The following is a 17618-nucleotide window of genomic DNA, read 5'->3' as shown; positions in this document are numbered from 1 at the left end:
CACAAATTGTTCAGATGTTCGAGTCAAGTACAAAGGGTAACGGGTGATAAAACAATACCATCTCTCTGGCTTTGTTCAGTGTGTGATTACCGTATTTTGCACTATTCACAGTACATTGGTGGCAGTACTTAATGAACTTGATTGACAGTGTGAAGTGCGCGGATCGTGCAGAGCCTTTTGAGTATGTTTCCTCAGTTCTTGGAGCCGATGGCAACAATGTCACTAACACTGATGTTTTAGGCAAAATTTAGTTGAGAACAATATCCCCTTTGAGCACTGACATCCTTTCCAAATTTCAAAATATGTAAATATTTTCTAACCTATAATATCTGGTATGATTTTCTGTAGTGCTCTAGTACCAAATATCATAAAGTAAACATTAAGTCTGCATTTACATGACATCTGTAGCATTAGAAGAAATCAGTGTAAATTTAAGTGAAGTGATGCGACTCTCTCCTCCAAGGGATGAGAATCTATAGCCTAAAAGTGTACAGAACGGGAGATCGCTCCCTAGCTTGAAGCATGGTGGTCCATGGGTGAATTGTTGTGCAAACAGTTCTGAGTTCCTCTCAAGTTAGTTGGTGCACAAAATGAATAAGGAATCTCTCGCACGCTTGCAAATCAGGCCTTACCATACATTTTTTAACACAATATTTAGAAATAGCATTTTGTTATTGGTTTCCATTCATGCAAAAGTGCGTGGAAAGATGGCAGGGGAAGGGTTAACTGTGTGAGTAAGTAGCTGTTGGTAACAGAGAACAATGGCATATGATGCTGGAGGTGCAGTAGCCAGTAATGTCTGACATCAGGGATGCATATCACAGTGTTGTGATGTACTCGTAGAGAGTGAGGTAGTTCTGCTGAGAGAAGTTCATGAATAAATGCAAAATAGGTTAAGAAAAGCTTAACTGTGATTACCTGAAAAATCAGGATGTGGAGATGCCGGTGATGGACTGGGGTTGACAATTGTAAACAATTTTACAACACCAAGTTATAGTCCAGCAATTTTATTTTAAATTCACAAGCTTTCGGAGGCTTCCTCCTTCGTCAGGTCAGCTCACCCGAAAGTTAAGTGGTTACAATTGTTGCTTGGTTTGATGCGGAACCATAAAGACGAGGAAGGTCCACAGTTTAATCCCTGGTCTATGCCGAGTTGATCAGTCTCAGCATTACTGTTGGCTTCAATGGTCATGGGCTAGGGAAGGGAAAAAAAATCTGAGTTTCCATACCGAATCATTATCCAGTGACTCCAGCTGCAAAGTGCATATGTAGAAGTTAGATAAAGACTGGATTGGACTGTGATGCTCTTCACGATAGAATAGCTTTCCAGTGTCAAGGTTCACCCATGATGAATGGCCACTTGGGTGAGGTAAAGCTGGACTTCTGTACCCCAGTATGAATTACTGTCTTCAGCTGAAGAAGGGGAAAAAAGGACAGGAAATTGGAAAGAAAACAAAAAAACTTGCTTTATATTACATAGAATGTGCAGCATAGTAACAGTCCATTCGGCCCAACTGGCCCATGCCAGTGTTGATGCTCCACACGAGCCTCCTTCCACCCTACTTCATCTAACCCTATCAGCATTACCTTCTATTCCTTTCTCCCTTATGTGCTTATCTATCTTCCCCTTAAATGCATCTATGCAATTCACCTCAACTACTCCATGTAGTAGCAAGTTCCACATTCTAGCCACTCTCTAGATAAAGAAGTTTCTCCTGAATTCCCTATTGGATTTATTGGTGACTATCTTATATTCATGGCCCCTCGTTTTGTTCTCCCCCAGAAGTGGAAATATTTTCTCTACATCTACTCTATTGAACGCCTTCATAATTTTAAAGAGCTCTATCAGGTCACCCCTCAGCCTGCTCTTTTCTAAAGAGAAGATGTGGAGATGCCGGTGATGGACTGGGGTTGACAATTGTAAACAATTTTACAACACCAAGTTATAGTCCAGCAATTTTATTTTAAATTCACAAGCTTTCGGAGGCTTCCCCCTTCGTCAGGTGAACGATGTGAAAAAAAAATAAAATAAAAAAAAATGATTTTCACATCGTTCACCTGACGAAGGGGGAAGCCTCCGAAAGCTTGTGAATTTAAAATAAAATTGCTGGACTATAACTTGGTGTTGTAAAATTGTTTACTAAAGAGAAGAGACCTAGCCTGTTCAGTCTTTCCTGATACGTGTAACCGCTCCGTTCTGGTATCATCCTTGTAAATCTTTTTTGCACCTTCTGCAGTACCTTTATATCCTTTTTATAATAATATGGAGACCAGAACTGTGCACGGTACTCCAAGTGTGGTCTAACCATGGTTGTGCTTTTCAATTTTATCCCTCTAGAAATGAACCCCAGTGCTTTGTTTGCTTTTTTTATGGCCTTATTAACCTGTGTTGCTACTTAAAATGATTATAAGGCTTTATAACACCTGTTGGGACATCTCAAAGTGCTTCAAATAACAACAACTTGCCCTTATACAGTGTCTTTAAAGTTTAAAAAAAACTCCGAAAGCACTTCACAAATGGAAATACATAGTGAAACGGACGCTGAGCCATGGAGGGGGACATCAGAATGGGTGACTCAAGGCCTCGTCAAAAAGACACATTTTGAAAAGGCTTTGGAAGGAGGAGAGAGAAGTAGATAGGCAAAGTGGTTTGGGAGGGAGTGCCAGAGAATGGCGCCAGGTGGCTGAGGTCTCTCTCAGGGTGTACAGGGCGAATGTGAGGCTCAAGCAGGTTGCAGACATGGAAGATTTTAAAGTAGAGGACAAGGAATTTAAATTTTATGCATTAAGGAATGGGGAACCAGTGTAGATCAGCGATCAGTGATTCGCAAGCGGGACAGGATACGGAAGGCTGCATTTTGGTCAGGTTTGTGGAGAATGGGATGCCAAAAAGATGGGCATTGGAATAATCAGGTCTCTATGAGCGCTTGCACAGGCTGTGATACTAAAAGAAAAATTTGTGGTCCCCACTGCTTTAGGAGAACACTGGACACCTGGGTCTAACAGGCGATCCTTGCATCCAGCATTCAAAAAAACACAAATAACAGAAACACAACGGAGGACAAATTCCTTGAATTACATCTCATAAACGTACGCCCGGCCACAGGGAAATGGGGGAAGAGTCACAAGAGGGTGATACATGGCGGGCACTTTTCTGCAGTTGCTCCTGCCATTTCCGTTCCACCAAAAAATCAGTGGGGGTGGTGAGAGGTAAGGGGAATGCAACATCTAGACCTAAATGTCCAGGAAACATTATAGGATCCATTGTATTTCATAGAATAATTTACAATTGATGTACCATCTTAGTAAGATGTCTTCTGGTAGTGGTTAGATCAAGCCCTCAGTGCCTCCTAATAGTTCTGTGATCTGGTGTAATGTTACTGTGGCAGAATTCACACAGAGTTCAGATACTCTGAATAGCTGCCTGGCATGCAGATTACCAGGCCATTTGTTTAGTGTGTTCTCCAGTTTTCCCATTGTCCTGCAGCAGCCCTGAAGAGTTAACATAACAAAGCTTCTTTGTGCACAAGTTCTCTGCTTTCTTTTTGAACTGTTGCCTTTAATTTGACTAACAGCAGTTGAGGTTTTATAGTCAGTCCCTGGCCCTAATTAACATGGTATTTGTTTGTGTAAATTGTGTGGCTATCGACCTGCATTGTGCCTTTCTGATCTCACAGGGTGGCTGTGGTCATTCTTTCTTTCTTATCCGTTTGCATATCCTAATTATGCTTCCCAACTCTTTAGTATTACATTTCATTTTCCATTTAAGGTTTAATTTGTTACAGTTCCATCTGCTTTGCACAGTCGGCTCTGCAAGAGATTTGCAAAGTGTTCAACCAGCTATTTGTTCAAAACCAGAGACCATTTAAAAAAATTATTTCTTATTTATTTATTATGACCCGACTTCCTTAGCTTGGTTTAGTTCCATAGCTGAAAGTATCCTGTGGTACCTCACTCAAATGGATATTGCAAATTGCAAATGTCACTTCATTATTTAAAGAGAGAAAAATGGAAAGACTTGCGTTTATATAGCACCTTTCACAACCTCAGGACATCCCTAAGCGCTTTACAGCCAATTAAGTACTTTTTGAAATGGAGTCAATGTTGTTTTGCAGCCAATTTGTGCACAGCAAAGTCCCACAAACAACAATGTGATAATGACCAAATAATCTCTTTCAGTGATGTTGGTTGAGGGATAAATATTGGCCAGGACACACCAGGGCGAACTCCCCTGCTCTTCTTCGAAATAGTGCCATGGGATCTTTTACGTCCACCTGAGAGGGCAGACAGGATCTTGGTTTAACGTCTCATCCAAAAGATGGCACCACCAACAGTGCAGCACTCCCTCAGTATTGCTGCACTGGAGTGTTAGCTTAGATTATGTGCTCAAGCCCATGGAGTGGGACTTGAACCCAGAGCCTCCTGACTCAGAGGCGAGAGTGCTACCACTGAGCCACGGCAATGCAAGGAGGGAGAATCCCAGAAACTACAAACCTGTCAGTTTAATGTCAGATGGAGGGGAAGTTACTGGAATCTACAATCAGGGACAGAGTGACTGAACAAGTATGAGCTGATCAAAGAGAGTCAGCATGGATTTGTGTAGGGTAAGTCGTTTTTAGCTAATCTAGTTGAATTTTTTCAAGGAGTCACTAACATGCTAGACAGGGATTTGTCTATATGGATATTGTCTATATGGACGTCCAGAAGGCATTTGAAAAGGTTCTGCACCAGAGATTATTCGCAAAAATAAAAGTGCAATTAGAAAGCGCAGGTGGAATTGCAGGTAATCATGTGATGTGGGTTGGTAATTGATTGGGAGGGAGGAGAAAGAGAGTAGGGATAAAGGGAATGTTTTCTAATTGGTGGGATGTGACAAGTGGTATTCCCCAGGGATCGTGCTGGGGCCTCATATATATCACTGACTTGGATGAAGGAATAGAAAATTGTATATCCAAGTTTTCAGATGACACTAAGTTAGGAGACACATTAAGTTGTATAGATGAGAGCTGGAAGTTACAAAGGGTAATAGACAGATTAAGTGAGTGGGAAAAACTGTGGCAGATGAAGTTCAATGTGGGAAAGTGTGAGGTCATCCACTTTGGATCCAAGAAAGACAAATCAAAATATTTTCTATGGAGGAGCAATGGGATTTATGTGCTCATGTACACGAATCACTAAAAGCTAGTGCACAGGTCCAAAAAGTAATCATAAAGGCTAATGGAAAGTTGGCCTTTCTCTCAAGGGGCTGGAATGCAAAGGTGTGGAAGTTATGCTTCAGATGTACAGAGCCTTCAGATGTACAGACCCCATTGGGTAGGCTTGTGTAGTATTGTGCAAGAAAATGGTTCACATTGCTACTATTTGAATGTAAGATATTCTGAGCTCATTGTTCCAGAGATGGTCTGTTGTTTTACACCAGAATATGGCTTATCTTTCTCAATGCATGCCACAAAGTTCTTCACAGCATGCAAGGACTCGGAAAATCTATCCTTGTCATAAATAGGACTAACACCAAAGTAACGTGGTTCTGAGAAATAATCTTCACCTTCACAACATACTATATTCTAATAGCAGCGCACACAATAACACAGAGTGTCTGAAACATTTGTCATTGTTCTACTGATTTGACATGATTCCATTAAGTTATTCAGGTGTCCGATAGCTTTTTTAAGAATCTCACAGCTATTCAAAAAGAATATTTGCAATTTCAATGAAAACATGAAAAAAAAGAAAGGATTTGAATTTAAAAGGCACTTTTCATGTCCTCAGGCCATCTTAAAGTGCTTCACAGACAATGAATTACTTTGAAGTGTGGTCACTGTTGTTACGCAGGCAAACACAGCAGGCTGCTTACACACAGGAATTAACTGTAAATTGAGATGAATAACCATTTAATCTGTTTTTGGCGGTGGTGATTGAGGAACCGCTGTTGGCCAGGACCCTCTCTCCAACAGAATGTCATTACCGAGTATAGGTGAGAGCTAAACACTTCCGTACCAAATCGAGCTGCAGGGAGCAAATCATACTTCTAGGGGGCAATAAGACTTGTCTGCCTCATTATCGTTACTGGTAAGCCTATTTAATGAAGGACACAGTGAAATGGCGAACAGCCATCCATCATTTTTGTCCTGATGTTTTTGCAACAAAATGGTGTTTTGATGCAACTTGCTTTCATCATATCTAAGTATTGAGGATAAACACTGTGCCCTTCAATTCTGAACACTGTCTAAGAATCGAAGAATGTTCTTTCAAAGGGGAATTCCAGAAATCAGCATTGATTTCAGTATCAATATTAGTGGAGTATAGCATTAATTATCAATTTTTAGAATTTAGATTAAATATCGGTGATCCTCAGTGGCTTAATGGGTCAATGTACTGTGTGGGTGGTACTAAGCCTTGCAGACCAGAAGATCCCAAGTTTGATTCCTGACCTCTATCTACTCAGCTAATCTCAGTTGGGGCACAACAGTTGGCGTTACTGGGGTAGGGAAGGGGGAAAAAAAATCAGGCACTTGACACTATCCACTGTTAAAAAGTGCATATTTGCAGATGTGGTTTGAGGACAGCAGCAGTCAAATTGATATATTATGCCACCTCAAACAGGTCCCTTTCTTCAGTGGTAACTCCATGAAGATCAAGTGGTGCCTGCTGATGTTGAGTAACTTGATTAGGGCTGGCTCCAGTTATTTGGATGTTGTCCAGTAGCTTGGTCCCACCTCATGTTCAACTGAGGTCTTGGGGCCTATTTTCATGGGATAATCCTCAGCAGCGTAGAGGTCAGAATGCCAAGGAAGAACACTTAAAAAATGGGACTACTTGACATGATTGAGTAATTCAAGCAGAGAATTCAAAGTGAGTGATTGCGCAATACCACATTTTTATACATTTGTCCAGTCATGCATTAATTCCGACATGAAATCAATTATTGATGTCCCATCGCAATGTGTTTAATATGAGACTAAGGATTCAGATGATTTATTGATAGCATGTAATCACTCAGGTAGGAATGGAGCTGATGTACTGTAGACAGTGGGAAAGCAGAAGAACTTTAAGAAATATGCTTTTCTGCCTTTTATTATTTCCCTCTCAGGCCAAAATTACACTTGTCTTCCCAAGAGAAAACTCGCAAAATCAATCTGAAATTGCAGCTGAAAATGAACTTTCAAATGAAGTACTATTGGGTCATCCTTTTTGACTCAATGAGTTTATCCAGTGAGTAGCTGAGCTGTATATAAAAGTAGCGTCCCATGCTCAATCCCCAGGTTGCGCTGAATTAGCTGGGGCAGCAGTAAGGGTAACTAACAATAAAAAAATAAACATGTAAATCATAAATACGAACAGAAAATGCAGCAGATTAGTCAGGATCTGCAAAAAGACAGGTTATGACATTTTGGTTACATAGCCCTTCATCAGAACAGAGGGAGAGGTAATGGTGCTATAAGTGGCCTTGGCAACCCTGAATTATGGAGGGGAAAACTGGCCAGAGTTCACATGACTACACAGCATGTTGGAAGTACACGTTTGTGAGGTGGTTGGGAGAGGACAAGATTCGCTGGCTTCTAAAAAATATTTATATTTTTTGTGACACGTAAGAGCTAATGCTATGTAAGAAAAAGAAAAACAAGGAAAGGTCCCCAGTGGTTCACACTAAGAATCCATACTGTAAATCATCACAGGTTTTTCCACTTAAGAGCAGATCCCCTACCCTAAGGACAAATTTCTGGGGGAAATAACCAAAGCAGAAAGGTTAAAATCTCAGTTTTCCTCTCCTTTCCTTTTCTGAAGACGGTGACTTGTGCTGCGACACAGTTCTGTAAGCACTGTCTACTCTCCAGCTCCTCGTCCAAGTGGCCGTTACTTGTATCCGAGCCTGCACGGTAAGTGTCAGCAAACTCTTTGTCACAGTGGGTCACAGACGAGCCCATTCCTGTCCTCTCACGATGCCTCTTTTCCAACAGGAATCAGAGAACCCCCGGGTTGATTTTTAGTTCCTCATCCCTACTTCATGTGGTACTGGGCCACATAGACTAAGTTTGAGAATCACAGTACCACATGAACAGAAGAATAATGCTGTCGGGGGACAACTTTAAAAATAGTTTTCATGAAAAATTGAATTTAGCGAGAGGACTTTGTACATTCAGATAATCAGGCCTGTCTGTCTGCCTGTCTGTTTTTCTATCCTCATGTTTCACTGTCCTAGTTTCCTTTCTCTCCAGCTCCGGAAACATGTCTCCCTTGTGCCTCAATGAAAAATTGAAAATTGCTTTTTTTTGTCTCATTGCTTCTGCCAACATAAATGAGATATTGTTGCAGCTAACATCTGTCCAGTACAGTTTAATTGGATTAAATAGGTCTGTGTCATTGAGGGCATACAGCACTGTTTGTACTGCTCTGGGCTGCCCAGGAAATGTCTCTTCATATAAAACAGACCTCTTTCATTTCCATGTATGGCCTGGTAATCCTTTTGTTGGGAGGAGCATTTAAATGTTTTTAGAAATTAAAATCAAAGTGAAACTGTACAACAGGATATTAAAGAATAAAACCAGACCTCAACACCTCAACGTTAAAACAGCAACATCCGTTTTGGCTTCCTGTATTAAAGGACTATCAAAACATCAAGTTCCTTTCAGTGCCTCAGCCTTCTCAGGATCTTTTTCAGAGCATTTTAACCCTTTGTGCCATAAAGCTGAATAAAACATTATTGAGAAACCTCTGATGAAATCATTCTCTTGATCAGAACTGCAACTTCCCCCTTCCCGCTGTCAGCACTGATTTAAATTCACCAGGAATCGTTTTTTGTCTGAATGCATTTTCCTGACAAAAGACTCCTCCAGTTAACCGCAAAGCCATTAACTGATGTCAACTGTATTGATCTGAACCAAATGACTCCAAGATGGCACTAGCTTCATTTATTTTACAATGTTTATAAGTTTATTCACCATCCTTCTTCAATTTTCTTGCCCCCACCCCCCGCCCTTCTATTTGAGGGATAGATACAACTCAGTAAAGACATTACTGCAAATTGCATTTATTTTTTTTTTGGAGGTGAGGATTCAACTAGTTTCATAGCATACATGAGTTATCTTGAATCACAATATCACACAAAGCACCGCAATAACTTAGATCCCTGCTGGCAAATATGCCTCATTTATACTGTGATGCTGGTGGACGGTTCAGGCCAGCTATGATCAAACCGCATTCCTTGCATGTGCCGGTGGGAATCTGTCTACAAACTTGGCAAACTGAGCCTCGCAGCCTCTGGCAGCCTCTGTTTGTGTCGGCTGCTGCTGGCAGCACAGGAGCAAAGCCCTGGTCCCAAGGGGAATCTTGGTGACACAAATGGCACTTTGTTGCCTTGTTTACTTTGCAGAGTTGCTTCCAGCGGAATTCTTGAAGTCGGAGGCAGAAACCCCTGTAAAGTAAATGAGCTATCCGTATGCCTTTCAGAGCCTTCCATGTACCAATAGATTAGTTAATCTCTTCTGTTGCTAATTAAGCTCTTACAGGATTTTGCGCTTAATATAGAATTTCTGGTTCCCTTAGGGAGGCAGGTGCATCTTCTAATTCCTTAACATATCTTTTACTTACCTTAAAAATTGTGAAAAATTACCTCTCTGGTGTTTTTAAATGCTGAATCCACTTACATGCATGGCTCATAAAAGTAATCTTTCCCCAGTCCCTGTTTGCTGAGTTAGTGCTAATACAGCCATTCAGATTATACTGCTTTGATTACAAACAACTTTCATTTCGTCATGTTGTTATTCTGTATTTTAAGAGGTTAGCAAAATAGTTTCTCATCAGCAGAAACCAGGGAAAATGTTTGTTATATTGAGAGTGGGGGAACTAATTTTTTTAAATGCATAATTTTAAAGGTCTCGAGAATTAATTTCATAGACATTCGGACTACTGAAAATTCAATCGGCCAAACCAGGTGCATAAGAGATCTGCTGATTTAACATTGGACCATTGAGACATCAACGTTGTGACAACTTCAGAGGCCTTGCTTTCGGAACTCTGCATATCACAGAACGACTGCCATGAGGGTGCTGAAGGTGTATGCCTGATGTGGAGAGCAGGCATGTCATTCTGCTCTGCAATCGTGCTCATTGCCATCCCTGAGGTGTTCATTAACATCTTGAGCACCTCCGGGCCAGGATTGAACACAATGGCTGAACTAAATGTTATTGCTGTCATATAAACAGCATCAGCTGTGAACAGAAGAACAGAGTTCCTGCCAACATTGCTATCGGCTTCCATCTACCCTTCTGGATATTGGAACTTTTTTTTCCTGCAAAATAATTATTTAAGCAAAAAGAGATGTGTTCTCTAACTGCTCCTTTCATTGTCAAGATTGCCTCTAGAATTTTTCAATATGTTTGTATTTTGACAGGAAATTGCACAGGAAATTTAGGATTTAGCACAGGGATTTTAACAAAATTCAATGGAATGTTGACAGTTTTATGAAGAAATCCCATTCTAATGGCAGCACAGTGCAGAGCACCTTGTACCAATTTGAGAGAAAGTTAAATAAGGCGAACAGTGCATGTATTAATGCTATAATCTGAAGTGCTTAATTCTCATTTATTCTGAATGACATAAGAATAAGTACAAGAAAAAACTTTTTAAAATTTGTTCTCAGGATCTGGGTAATACTCACAAGGCCACATTTATTGTCCATCGCTAGTTGCCCCGGTATTAAGCCATCTCAGAGGGCATTAAGAGCTAACCATATAATGTGCAACTGGATTTACGTGTTTGCCGGACTGAGTAGAGTTATCCCGCTCCTTTCCCTGAAGGGCATCAGTGAACCCTCACAACAATCCTGCAACTTTCACAGTTGTTATTTCTGGTGCTAGCCCACAAATGATCAGATTAATTAAATTAAGTTGCACAACATGAAGTGGTTTGAATTGGCGACCTCTGGCTTGGCAATTTAGTGCTGCAACTATTGCACCCGCTCTTCCTGTTGCATTTCTGAAATGGGAAAAAAAGGATTTTGATCTCAGAAGGATATCCATAAGCCAGCTCCCAACATTTATGTTGCTAAATCTGGTTCCTTTACCCGAGCAGCAGGCTCATGGAGCCAGTTTTTGGTCTGTTGAAAGGATAAAGGATTCAGATTTAGCCGTGTAAGGGCTCACGGACACCAGTCTCCCAGAATCCAAATTCCAAATGCTGATTTAGTGAGCCCAACTATAAGTTGGTTTAGGTCCATTATCAAGATGTAAAAGTTGTTCTTGGTCAACTGAGTAGTGAGGCTCCATCTTGTATGGGTCAGTGGAGTGACATTTGTTCTGGTGGCATGAGCCCAATGCCACCAGAACAAAATATTTCTACATGTGCGTTCCGCCCCACCCCATCCTATGAGAGGGAACCGGGACAAGTGACCCAGAGACTAAAAATGCATGCGTGGAAAACTTTGAGTGAACCGGTGGACACCGCACAATCTCTTTCCAGGGTCACCCCTGCACTAGAATTTACAAAAGGGGAAGCAGTTGAAGCAATCCTCCATGGGGACCTTACCCATCCTGGACCTGTGAATGACAGTTTTCTTTTTTGTCACGGCCAGAAGCAGATCCACCAGGAGGTCCTCTGATCGATCTGACCCCCGCACACCATGTGGCCAAAGATAAAATGTGTTGGTGTAAAATGCAACCACAGATTGAGAAGCAGCGCCTTCGGTGCTGAAAATGGGGCTGCAAGCTGTGGTACTTTGTGCAGATGCGATAAACTGTTCATCTTGGCTGCAAAACACAAGAGTTGCTAAATTTGGGTTGTTTACTATTCCAAATGGACATGGACACCACCCCCCCCCCCCCCCCCAACCAAAATTAGCATTTAACTCTGGAGTCCACTTGGAAGACTAAAAGGAATCTCGGATTCTTTAAGTACTCTCAAATGCAGATTGAGAGGAGTCTCATTCCCTTGGGTAATGGTGTGTTGACAGAGCAGCTGTATTTGCTAGAGATTTCAATCTGGAAAGGAAAAGAGATACTGCGCAGATGCAGTCAGTAGGAAATGAAAGCTGCATTTAAAGCTCTGGCTAAATCTCAAAAATCTCCAATGTGCAACCCTATACGTACCAAATCATCCTTCACCCCAGCCCAGCCTAGTATAGAAGTAGCTGATTCAATGTTACTTGTATGTCTGTGTACCTATTAATGTATGGAAACTCTGCTCCATGGCAACTCTAGGATATTGTTCTACCAGAAGGTGCTCTTATATTCCACAAGACCTGCACAAGTACTTTTTTTTTATTCGTTCACGGGATGTGGGCGTCGCTGGCAAGGCCGGCATTTATTGCCCATCCCTAATTGCCCTCGAGAAGGTGGTGGTGAGCCACCTTCTTGAACCGCTGCAGTCCGTGTGGTGACGGTTCTCCCACAGTGCTGTTAGGAAGGGAGTTCCAGGATTTTGACCCAGCGACAATGAAGGAACGGCGATATATTTCCAAGTCGGGATGGTGTGTGACTTGGAGGGGAACGTGCAGGTGGTGTTGTTCCCATGCGCCTGCTGCTCTTGTCCTTCTAGGTGGTAGAGGTCGCGGGTTTGGGAGGTGCTGTCGAAGAAGCCTTGGCGAGTTGCTGCAGTGCATCCTGTGGATGGTGCACACTGCAGCCACAGTGCGCCGGTGGTGAAGGGAGTGAATGTTTAGGGTGGTGGATGGGGTGCCAATCAAGCGGGCTGCTTTATCTTGGATGGTGTCGAGCTTCTTGAGTGTTGTTGGAGCTGCACTCATCCAGGCAAGTGGAGAGTATTCCATCACACTCCTGACTTGTGCCTTGTAGATGGTGGAAAGGCTTTGGGGAGTCAGGAGGTGAGTCACTCACCGCAGAATACCCAGCCTCTGACCTGCTCTCGTAGCCACAGTATTTATATGGCTGGTCCAGTTAAGTTTCTGGTCAATGGTGACCCCCAGGATGTTGATGGTGGGGGATTCGGCGATGGTAATGTCGTTGAATGTCAAGGGGAGGTGGTTAGACTCTCTCTTGTTGGAGATGGTCATTGCCTGGCACTTATCTGGCGCGAATGTTACTTGCCACTTATGAGCCCAAGCCTGGATGTTGTCCAGGTCTTGCTGCATGCAGGCTTGGACTGCTTCATTATCTGAGGGGTTGTGAATGGAACTGAAAACTGTGCAGTCATCAGCGAACATCCCCATTTCTGACCTTATGATGGAGGGAAGGTCATTGATGAAGCAGCTGAAGATGTTGGGCCTAGGACACTGCCCTGAGGAACTCCTGCAGCAATGCCCTGGGGCTGAGATGATTGGCCTCCAACAACCACTACCATCTTCCTTTGTGCTAGGTATGACTCCAGCCACTGGAGAGTTTTCCCCCTGATTCCCATTGACTTCAATTTTACTAGGGCTCCTTGGTGCCACACTTGGTCAAATGCTGCCTTGATGTCAAGGGCAGTCACTCTCACCTCACCTCTGGAATTCAGCTCTTTTGTCCATGTTTGGACCAAGGCTGTAATGAGGTCTGGAGCCGAGTGGTCCTGGCGGAACCCAAACTGAGCATCGGTGAGCAGGTTATTGGTGAGTAAGTGCCGCTTGATAGCACTGTCGACGACACCTTCCATCACTTTGCTGATGATTGAGAGTAGACTGATGGGGCGGTAATTGGCCGGATTGGATTTGTCCTGCTTTTTGTGGACAGGACATACCTGGGCAATTTTCCACATTGTCGGGTAGATGCCAGTGTTGTAGCTGTACTGGAACAGCTTGGCTAGAGGCGCAGCTAGTTCTGGAGCACAAGTCTTCAGCACTACAGCTGGGATGTTGTCGGGGCCCATAGCCTTTGCTGTATCCAGTGCACTCAGCCGTTTCTTGATATCACGTGGAGTGAATCGAATTGGCCGAAGACTGGCTTCTGTGATGGTGGGGATATCGGGAGGAGGCTGAGATGGATCATCCACTCGGCACTTCTGGCTGAAGATGGTTGCAAACGCTTCAGCCTTGTCTTTTGCACTCACGTGCTGGACTCCGCCATCATTGAGAATGGGGATGTTTGCAGAGCCTCCTCCTCCCGTTAGTTGTTTAATTGTCCACCACCATTCACGACTGGATGTGGCAGGACTGCAGAGCTTTGATCTGATCCGTTGGTTGTGGAATCGCTTAGCTCTGTCTATAGCATGTTGCTTCCGCTGTTTAGCATGCATGTAGTCCTGAGTTGTAGCTTCACCAGGTTGGCACCTCATTTTTAGGTATGCCTGGTGCTGCTCCTGGCATGCTCTTCTACACTCCTCATTGAACCAGGGTTGATCCCCTGGCTTGTTGGTAATGGTAGAGTGAGGAATATGCCGGGCCATGAGGTTACAGATTGTGCTGGAATACAATTCTGCTGCTGCTGATGGCCCACAGCGCCTCATGGATGCCCAGTTTTGAGCTGCTAGATCTGTTCTGAATCTATCCCATTTAGCACGGTGGTAGTGCCACACAACACGTTGGATGGTGTCCTCAGTGCGAAGACGGGACTTCATCTCCACGAGGACTGTGCGGTGGTCACTCCTACCAATACTGTCATGGACAGATGCATTTGCGACAGGTAGATTGGTGAGGACGAGGTCAAGTGAGTTTTTCCCTCGTGTTGGTTCACTCACCACCTGCCGCAGGCCCAGTCTAGCAGCTATGTCCTTCAGGACTCGGCCAGCTCGGTCAGTCGTGGTGCTACCGAGCCACTCTTGGTGATGGACATTGAAGTCCCCCACCCAGAGTACATTTTGTGCCCTTGCTCCCCTCAGTGCTTCCTCCAAGTGGTGCTCAACATGGAGGAGGACTGATTCATCAGCTGAGGGAGGACGGTAGGTGGTAATCAGCAGGAGGTTTCCTTGCCCATGTTTGACCTGATGCCATGAGATTTCATGGGGTCCAGAGTCAATGTTGAGGACTCCCAGGGCCACTCCCTCCTGACTGTATATCACTGTACCGCCACCTCTGGTGGGTCTGTCCTGCCGGTGGGACAGGACATACCCAGGGATGGTGATGGAAGAGTCTGGGACGTTAGCTGAAAGATATGATTCTGTGAGTATGGCTATGTCAGGCTGTTGCTTGACTAGTCTGTGGGACAGCTCTCCCAATTTTGGCACAAGTCCCCAGATGTTAGTAAGGAGGACCTTGCAGGGTCGACTGGGCTTGGTGTTTTGCCGTTGTCGTGTCCGGTGCCTCGTGGTCCGATGCCGGGTGGTCCGTCCGGTTTTATTCTTATTATGACTTTTCGTAGCGAGATTTTACAACTGAGTGGCTTGCTGGGCCATTTCAGAGGGCAATTAAGAATCAACCACATTGCTGTGGGTCTGGAGTCACATATAGGCCAGACCGGGTAAGGGCAGCAGGCTTCCTTCCCTGAAGGGCATTAGTGAACCAGATGGGTTTTTACGACAATCCGGTAGTATTTTAATTCTAGATTTTTATTTAATTAATTAATTTAATTGAATTTAATTAATTAATTGAATTTAAATTCGCCAGCTGCCGTGGCGGGATTTGAACTCATGACTCTGGATTTTAGTCCAGGCCTCTGGATTACTAGCCCAGTAACATAACCACTATGCTACCGTACCACCAGCACAGCTGGCTGTAAGCCAAAACTAATACTGTGGGAAGACTCACATTTAGCAGGTCTTCCAGGCCTCTGGCCTTCGCAAGTCCCAGCAGTTTTACATTTGGTTTACGGCCAACTGTGCAACACCCACACTTGTGGAACCCAAGTGGTGCTAGTGCAACATGAAAGTGCCTCGATTATATTGTCACATTTTGCACTGTTGCGTGACAGCAACGTGTTTTATACTGTGCTTGTGGGAGCCCATATGACGATATCTCCCTCATCTGAAGGGACTTTTATATTACAGTTAGGGTGCTGGGGAACAATGTCCCAAACAGAAATCTGCAAACTCTTGTGAGCCTTGCCGCAAAATTTGCCTGCAGTCAAACTTAGACCCATTAGAGAAATAGTTCCTAAAGGAGATCTGAATGTTTTTCATTTTTAAAATTCATTCTCGGGATGTGGGCATCCTAGGCTGACATTTATTGCCCATCCCTAGTTGTCCTGAGAAGGCGGTGGTGCGCCTTCTCCTTGAACCACTATAGATTTTATTCTTTGTAGCGGTTTGATACAACTGAGTAGCTTGCCAAACCATTTCAGAGGGCAGTTAAGGGTCAACCACGTGAGTCTCATATAGGCCATACTGGGTAAGGACAGCAGATTTCCTTCCCTATAGGACATTTGTAAACCAGTTGGGTTTTTTTAATGACAATCCGATTCCATCTTTTTATTTCCAGATTTTTTTAAACTGAATTCAAATTCTCAAACTGCCATCGTGGGATTTGAACTCACGTTCTCTGGATTATTAGTCCAGCCCTTGGATTACTAGTCCAGCAACATAACCACTACACGCTACACTACTGTACCTGTTTCTAGGGTGTCTGTGATTTTTCCAACTGCGCACACGTAAAGTAAAGAACATGATATTATGGTAGAGTGAAGTTATTACTCAGGTCACTACGTTCGTGGTCAAGTTCCCGATAGGCTTGGGAATAATCGTGTTATGATTCAATTGGCAGCACAATGGGGCCCACAAAAACGTGGGTCTCTGATGCCACTGGGATCATGGGAGCATCATTGGATCCTTTATATTAGAGAATGCCTTTGATGGTAGGAGTACCACACACCTTCTGTCAATGGCACTCTATCAATGTAAAAGTGCTTTGAGCATTCCAGCTCTAACTCATATTACAACATAAATAGAGCTGCTTGGATTCTGATCTTGCTGCTTATCTTGGGTAAATTGAGCTTTGGTCACTGTTCTAAGTGGGGCTGCTGTCCTTTTATCCAGGAACAGGTTTTGTCAATTTGTTGATTTTATTTCTGATTACTCATTGTAAAAACGATTTGCAGCACAAGAATACAAAAAAAGGGCTGTTAGTAGGAGGTCATAGCCAGTCATCTGCATTTTATAGCAACCGATACCTCGGCACCTGGAATCGGAAACCAAGGGGACAGCGCTGTAGGGAAATGTCTTTATCAACAAAACGGTATCCCTCTTGTTGGCTGAAATATGCATGATTTTAAAGGATCAGATGGTGAAGTATATTACCATTCTGCTTCCATCACCTTGCCACAATCCTCAGTGTGTTATTCTGAATTCTTGATTTGTGTTTCCATTGTGCTGCTCTTTTTGCAACAGGGGAAACAAATGGGGAGGTTTCCCATTTCTGCGCTCCCAACACGCATTTGGAACACATTATTAGGAATGTGTGCACCTTTTGGCCACAATTTTGCATGCGCGTTTTATACTGGGCCATGTACATTTGGTACGCCGTGATGTCACTAATTAATGTTGTCACGATGCAATTGTGCTATGCTTGTGCAGTCGAAAAACATCCCAAGGCACTTCAGAGAACACTGTTTAAGCTCACAAGAACTAATATGGTGACCTATCTGTAGTCTCTGGGTCTCACACACTGGCTTGCGGCTCTCTGTCCTACACGGTGGCTTGTAGCATCTTTATCCCTTGAATTCACTGTGCAACAATTTTAATATGTGTGTAATTTTTTTTTCAGCAACTTGTATTTTAAAATGTGGATAAAATATTGGCCTTGTATATAAAAAAAAGTAAAA

General features: G+C 43.2%; 1 protein-coding gene across 10 annotated transcripts in view; it reads left to right on the top strand.

Moving 5' to 3' along the window:
• The window catches only part of raraa (retinoic acid receptor, alpha a), a 484346-nt gene that overhangs the window by 373593 nt on the left and 93135 nt on the right, over positions 1-17618 (top strand). The window lies entirely within an intron of this gene.

The sequence above is a fragment of the Heptranchias perlo genome, chromosome 30 (genome assembly GCF_035084215.1).
Source record: "Heptranchias perlo isolate sHepPer1 chromosome 30, sHepPer1.hap1, whole genome shotgun sequence".
Taxonomy (NCBI): Eukaryota; Metazoa; Chordata; class Chondrichthyes; order Hexanchiformes; family Hexanchidae; genus Heptranchias; species Heptranchias perlo.
Note: the sequence above shows the minus strand (reverse complement) of the source record. Positions and strands in the feature narration are given on the sequence as shown.